At 33.3% G+C, this 7,082-nt stretch overlaps 1 pseudogene; it reads left to right on the forward strand.

The window, feature by feature from the left end:
- The window catches only part of LOC107703744 (trichohyalin-like), a 13,860-nt pseudogene extending 8,612 nt beyond the window's left edge, over positions 1 to 5,248 (forward strand).
- The last annotated feature ends 1,834 nt before the right edge of the window (positions 5,249 to 7,082 follow it).

Here is a 7,082-nt window from a genome sequence, read left to right on the forward strand (position 1 = left end):
AAAAAACCCTTATAAAAAAAAAAAAAAAAAAAAAAAATATATATATATTAGTTTACCTTGATGACATGACCAACCAGCATAACTGTGAACAAGTGAATAATTTGGTAAATTTAAATATTCATGTAAAATGTCAGGGGTACTACACGGAAATATTTTAGATTAAAGAGTTTCAGCTGATAAAAAAAAGTTTCTATAAAAAAAAAAAACTAATTATTCCAAATGTTTTAATAGTAGCGTAAATAATAAATCAATTTTTCCAATTAAAGTGATAAAAACAAGACATTAAAAGCAGAGCATAGCATGAAAATACATGTTTTTTTTTTTACAAGCTTTTTACAAGCTACATGTGTTTTATATATTCATCAGGGGTTTTTAAAGCAGTCTTGTGACAACTCTTTGGCTACTTCCTCCTCTGAGCTGTGTCACTTCCTGTAGCACATACAGAAGAGAATGCAAAAAACCAAGAGCAACCTAGGGTTATCGGTTTATAAAAATTTCCGTTCATACTGTATGACCGACAGTATCGTACATGCGTTACATTTAACAGCGTGTGTGTGAAAGTGCATTTGCTCCAAGAGTCATTACCGCGGTTTACACTCTGACCACGTCTAACCTTCATTCGTCTTACAGCTCACGCTTGTTGACTGTCTTTGGAGACAGTTTTATGTCCTGTGACTGGGCTCATTTGGCCTGTTGTTTAGACTGACTTTGAGGATCAGTATTTTACACACTGCTCTGGCTGTGTGCTAAATGTTCTGTTGAATCTAGAAGACCAACTGCGCATGCATACAGAAAATCTTGTACTGTTCCCACGCTTCGTACAACAACAATAGTATGGTAGTGTGGCTGTATTACCGTGTGCCCCCTGCAGAACGATTGACGTCAGTCTCTTCACCAGCTCTTAATCTGTCCGAGGGGGTGACTCTACACTTTCCTCATTTGAACCTTAAGCCATTATAGTGCTGCTTTTCTCTCTGTATTACTGCATGTCCACTGTGTTTGTTTTGAAGCTATCAGCATTAACCCTGAAAAGCCTGACATATGAAATAAGTCAAAAAAATCTAATGCTTTGAAATGCAAGCATTTCATTGAACCTTTTTTTTTTTAATCTAAAAAATATGTTTGCATATGTGTTTTATGCGATATTAATATGATGAAATTCTGATGATTGTAATGTAAAACAATGAGATCTTTATAACAGTACGGCAGATACTGACATAAAATTATATAAATATCAGTAATATGTCTTAGTAAGATGAGATTGAAATGATCCAAACATATAATGCAGTGATTGAGAGCTGAAGAAATAAAGGCTCCTCAGAAGATGTGAGATGTTCTGGAGGCTTGTGAAGATCATTCCTCCGCTGAGGAACAGTGAAAGTAAAGCTTCTGGAAACAAACGCTCCTCAAAAGATCCTGAGGATCAGATTTGAGACTCTAAAACATGATTGATGGAGAATCAAGTAAAGCTGAGCTGCTTCAGTCCAGTAAGAGTTCATCTGGAAATATTACTGCAATTATTCTGACCTTTACTTGATAAAAATCAAGTCAAAAATTTGACAGCAAAAAGACATGTGAAGCACAAGCTAGAGGCGGACGTTTGTAAAATTATACCAAAAGAGCTTTTGCTTATTAAAGTAAAGATGACAGAAGGCATGTAGCAGATTGTGTGCAATAGGTTTAACAGCAAAGTTTTGATCATGTTGATCATTTGGATGCCTTGTATCAAATAAGATACAGTAATTTTATAGGGTTAACGGCAGGTGATTTCAAGTCGATTATGGATTGAAGTGCACTGCTAAAAAAAAGCATCTTTACACAACCAAGTTAAGGGTTAATAAAATAAGTGTATTCATAATTGCTGTGCAAATGCATTAAAGCGCTTCTGACCAGCAGTAAAAAAAAAAAAAAAAAATGTTAAATGTCACCTTTGCAGTACAAGTTGCTTTGGATATAACAGTTGTTAAATGGCTACCGTCTGATAAATTCCTAACAAAATGCAATTTCTGTAAATTTAAGACTTTTTAAGACCAATTAAAAGAAAATGGAAGGGACACAAAGAAATTGATCAAAATGAAGTGAGTTTGATTAAAACAACAACAAATATCTACCAATGAGATCAGAAAAATGGCCTTTTAAAGAAGAAACAAGTGTATTTTTCTTAAGTTTTTTTTATTTTTCTTGGCAGATATTCTTGTTTTATGCATAAACTCTCTTAATTTTGACCAGTTTCTCAGAAGACTTCAAATCTTCATTGTGCATCTCAAGTAAATGTATCTCGACTTGAGGAAGTTTTGATATTTGCACTGAAGACAAATGTAAGATATAATCATTTTTGCAATGCATGCAACATTTAATGTCATGACCTCATGAATTTAAGATTTTCTGCTTCGATTTAAGATATTTTTAGGGCGATGGTTTCAACTGTGTTTTAAACTTTTAACATGATGTCTGTCCTGCTCTAACATTTAGACATTTTAAAGGGGTCATATGATGCTTTTTTAAAGATCATTATATTGTGTATTTGGTGTAACGGAATATGTTGACATGCTTTAATGTTCAAAAAACACATTATTTTTCAAATACTGTACATTATTGTAGGTCCTCTATGCCCCGCCTCTCTCAAACGCTTCGTTTTCTACAAAGTCCCTCCTTCCGACAAGCGCAGTCTGCTCTGATTGGCCAGCTGACCCAGTGCATTGTGATTGGCCGAACACCACAAGCACTCGTCGGAAATGTAACGCCCCTTACCATAAAGGAAAACTTGAAATTGCATCATATGACCCCTTTAAGAAACTCTATACCAGACAAAAACATCTCTGAAATTATGTCTTATGACCAGTGTTGCGTGGAATGCATTACTTTATAATTATTACTGTAATTTAATTACTTTGCCATAGAAAAATTAAAAAGTAAGGGATTACTTTTAATTTCCCTGTAATTTAATTACAGTTACTTCTGATGTAATTGCATTAAACACTGTGTAGACTAGAACAATTCTATATAAAACGATAGTGGGTTTAACATCAAAAATTTAACAGCTAATGTTAAAATGTATGTTTTAATGTAACCTTCTCCCTTTAAATACTTCGGTCAGTTCAAGAATAATTTATACGATTTTCTATTATTTATTAGAAGGAATTAAAAGAGCAGTTTCATGTCTATGCTTGTATTGTTCAACTGGTTGAAGTTTCAGAGAGAGAGTCATTAGTACAGCAATCCAATTACACTTTTGAAGATGAAATTAGTAGCTAGTAATTAATTCCTTTTTTCTTTTTTTTTCTTTTTTTAGAATTATTTACCCGACACTGCTTATTGTATACTGAAAAAATAAAAAATAAAATTGGTGCAGGATTTACTTTGAATCACGCTGAATTAAACTTAAAATTGTTCCGTAGAAAAACTGAAATAGTATTTTCTTGTCAAACATACTCCAATGATTTTTATTTAATTTTACAACTTTGTAAAAATCATTTTTAACAGTGTATGCATTTACACATTAGTTCAGCCAAAATCAGTCACTCACCCTCATGCTGTTCCAAACCCGTAAGATTTTCTTCTGTGGAAAACAAAAGCTGATGTTAGGCAAAATAAACGTTTTAGTCTTTCCTAACTCTTTTTTAGCATGAGGATTTTCCAGACTGTACTGTAATGTGTCTTTACTGACTGCTCTGTCACTCTTTCTCTCACCGTTCCTCTGGTTTAGGTGAAGGTGTGTTTCGATGACGTTCAGCTGGAGAGAGTTTGTGAGTACCCTTCAGAAGACTGTGCGCTAGCATCCCTCCCTTCCTCTCCTCACCCCGGGCCGGAGGACGGCGGGAGGGACGAGCAGGAGGCCGAGGGACAGGAGGAAGACGAGGAGGAGGAGAGCGCACCGTTTGTGTCTCGCAGTGGCATGAATGAGAGCGCAGGAAGGGTTCGATTCCTAAAAGTGGGTCAGTGGCTTCAAATTACATCATCAAAATATAAACAAACCAACAACATTATGAATAAACTCTTTAGGTAATTCTGTGACAAATTATTGAACGACAGATTTAAAATTCTGTTAATAATTTTAATTTCTGATAAAGTCAAACAGGAAATGAAGCATAAGCTACATTGACACTGAAAGTGCACTAGTTACATGAGGTTGACTCCCCTGGATGAAGAAATAACAGCGATGTATTTTTTAAATGCATTTTAAATTCTGCTGAATAACTACATGTAGATGTAGATGTCGCGTGTGTGTAAACTCTTGTGTAAGCTTGGAGAACACGCATGTTTGTCTATACATGTGTGCTTTACGATGTAAATATAAAACTTATATTTTTTTTACTTTCAATGTTTTTGCTTGCACTGCTCTTACAGGGATAGTTCACCCAAAAATTAAAACTAGTTGAAAATGTACTCACACTCGGGCCATCCAAGATTAGGATGAGTTTGTTTCTTCATCAGATTTGTAGAAATGCAGCATTGCATCAGTGTCTCAGCAACGGATGCTCTGCAGTGAATGGGTGCCGTCAGAATGAGAGTCCAAACAGCTGATAAAAACATCACAATAATCCACACCACTCCAGTCCATCAGTGAACATCTGGAGAAGACAAAAAAAACCAACAACAAATCCATCATTAAGATGTCGCTTCTGGCTAAAATAGGAGTCCATAATCCATAATAACGCTTCCTCCGGTGCAATTTTCAGCAAATTTTGGGTGAACTTCCTTTAAAATAGCAATTGTATTATGTGCTGCTATGATAATTATATGAAATAAAATTGTACATTGCCTGCAGTTTAGGGTTGTGCAAAATTCAGAATTGAAGAACTGACTGCCTTTCAATTGATGAAAGAATCAGAACTGAATTGGCCTCAACACACAAGAAGCTGAACTGGAATGACAGAAAGTGGAAATAATTACTGAATTATTATTCAAAGAAATCCAATACAGATAATGCATTCTGGGAAAATAGGTGTTCTTCCATCCTGGTCCACAAATCAATCAATCAATCAATCAATCAATCTATCTATCTATCTATCTATCTATCTATGTATCTATCTATCTATCTCTGGCACAATCCTGCTCCAGTTAAAAAACATTAATACAAAAATCTTAAGTCATAAAATGTATGAAAATGTTTTTCATTGTCATTTAAAATATAATTTTTCTGTCTTTTCCACCCAGATGAATCCTGTAAACGACTTTCCAAATGACAAACCATGGCATCCTTTAGATTTTCAATTCTTTACATTTGCAGGAGGTGTAAGTAATGAAGTTTTTTAAAAATTAGATAAAAAAAAAAAAAATGTCTTTTTTTTTTTTTTAGTTTTGCTTGTCCAAACAGAGAATCAAAAGTTCTTTACAAGCGCAACATTTTTTAGAGATTATTTTATTTTAAAAGCATTTCTGTTTCATGTTCAGAGATGAAGAAAATTCATTTTAATGTTACGCAGTGCGCAGGACAAGCTGTAAGGGCTGCTCTGATCCACAGAAAAATGTCCTCAGGTCTGATAAGATGGTTTGCACAATTTAACGCGTTTTACAATTAAAAAAATCTTTATGTTCTGAATGCTTTGTTCATTTTAAAATGCTTATGTTAAGAAATAACTGGAATAGACTTCAATTATATCATTTACAACATTTAAGGGGATTTATTTTTATTCATGAATGAAAATTAAACCCTCTTCATCAGACTTTCACATGTTTAGGGTTCACTCCCTTTTGTGATGTATGATTATGATTTATAAAGATTAGATTTAATATTTTCATGGAAAAGTGATATGATATTTGTATAGGAAATAGATCATCATGTGATTGTAAAATAGGATTCTGGCATTGCATATAGAGTATGAGTGAGCGAGAGAGGATTGTGTGTATTGATATACAGTGGGGCACACTTGGATTTTTGCAATGTGATCAAATAAAAATCCAACTTTTGTATAATGTTTGTACTTGAATACCAGTTTGTCTATTTTAACTTTACAACAAAATGAAGATGCCGCTTCAAAATGTTAATAAACATTACGGACAACTAAATAGAGTGTGTGTATTTTATGCGTGTCAATCATTGAGTGACTGGTTATTTTATCCATCCTATTACACACTGGCTGTATTGAAGCGCCACCTACTGGTTATTCATAGTAACGAGTGTTTCTTCACATCAAATCATCTGAAATATCAATGAGCTGCACAGTCTCTGTGGACAGTTACACGAATAAATCAATTTAATCCAATTTAATGCCTTTGTAAAATTTAATTAAGTCTTTGCAACTTCAGGGATCTTATCTATTCACGAACAGCTTGTAACACTCCAAAGAGAAAGGAAAACTTGAAATTGCATCATATGACCCCTTTAAGAAACTCTATACCAGACAAAAACATCTCTGAAATTATGTCTTATGACCAGTGTTGCGTGGAATGCATTACTTTATAATTATTACTGTAATTTAATTACTTTGCCATAGAAAAATTAAAAAGTAAGGGATTACTTTTAATTTCCCTGTAATTTAATTACAGTTACTTCTGATGTAATTGCATTAAACACTGTGTAGACTAGAACAATTCTATATAAAACGATAGTGGGTTTAACATCAAAAATTTAACAGCTAATGTTAAAATGTATGTTTTAATGTAACCTTCTCCCTTTAAATACTTCGGTCAGTTCAAGAATAATTTATACGATTTTCTATTATTTATTAGAAGGAATTAAAAGAGCAGTTTCATGTCTATGCTTGTATTGTTCAACTGGTTGAAGTTTCAGAGAGAGAGTCATTAGTACAGCAATCCAATTACACTTTTGAAGATGAAATTAGTAGCTAGTAATTAATTCCTTTTTTCTTTTTTTTTCTTTTTTTAGAATTATTTACCCGACACTGCTTATTGTATACTGAAAAAATAAAAAATAAAATTGGTGCAGGATTTACTTTGAATCACGCTGAATTAAACTTAAAATTGTTCCGTAGAAAAACTGAAATAGTATTTTCTTGTCAAACATACTCCAATGATTTTTATTTAATTTTACAACTTTGTAAAAATCATTTTTAACAGTGTATGCATTTACACATTAGTTCAGCCAAAATCAGTCACTCACCCTCATGCTGTTCCAAACC

The sequence above is a fragment of the Sinocyclocheilus anshuiensis genome, unplaced genomic scaffold (genome assembly GCF_001515605.1).
Source record: "Sinocyclocheilus anshuiensis isolate Anshui unplaced genomic scaffold, SAMN03320099.WGS_v1.1 scaffold61, whole genome shotgun sequence".
NCBI lineage: Eukaryota > Metazoa > Chordata > Actinopteri > Cypriniformes > Cyprinidae > Sinocyclocheilus > Sinocyclocheilus anshuiensis.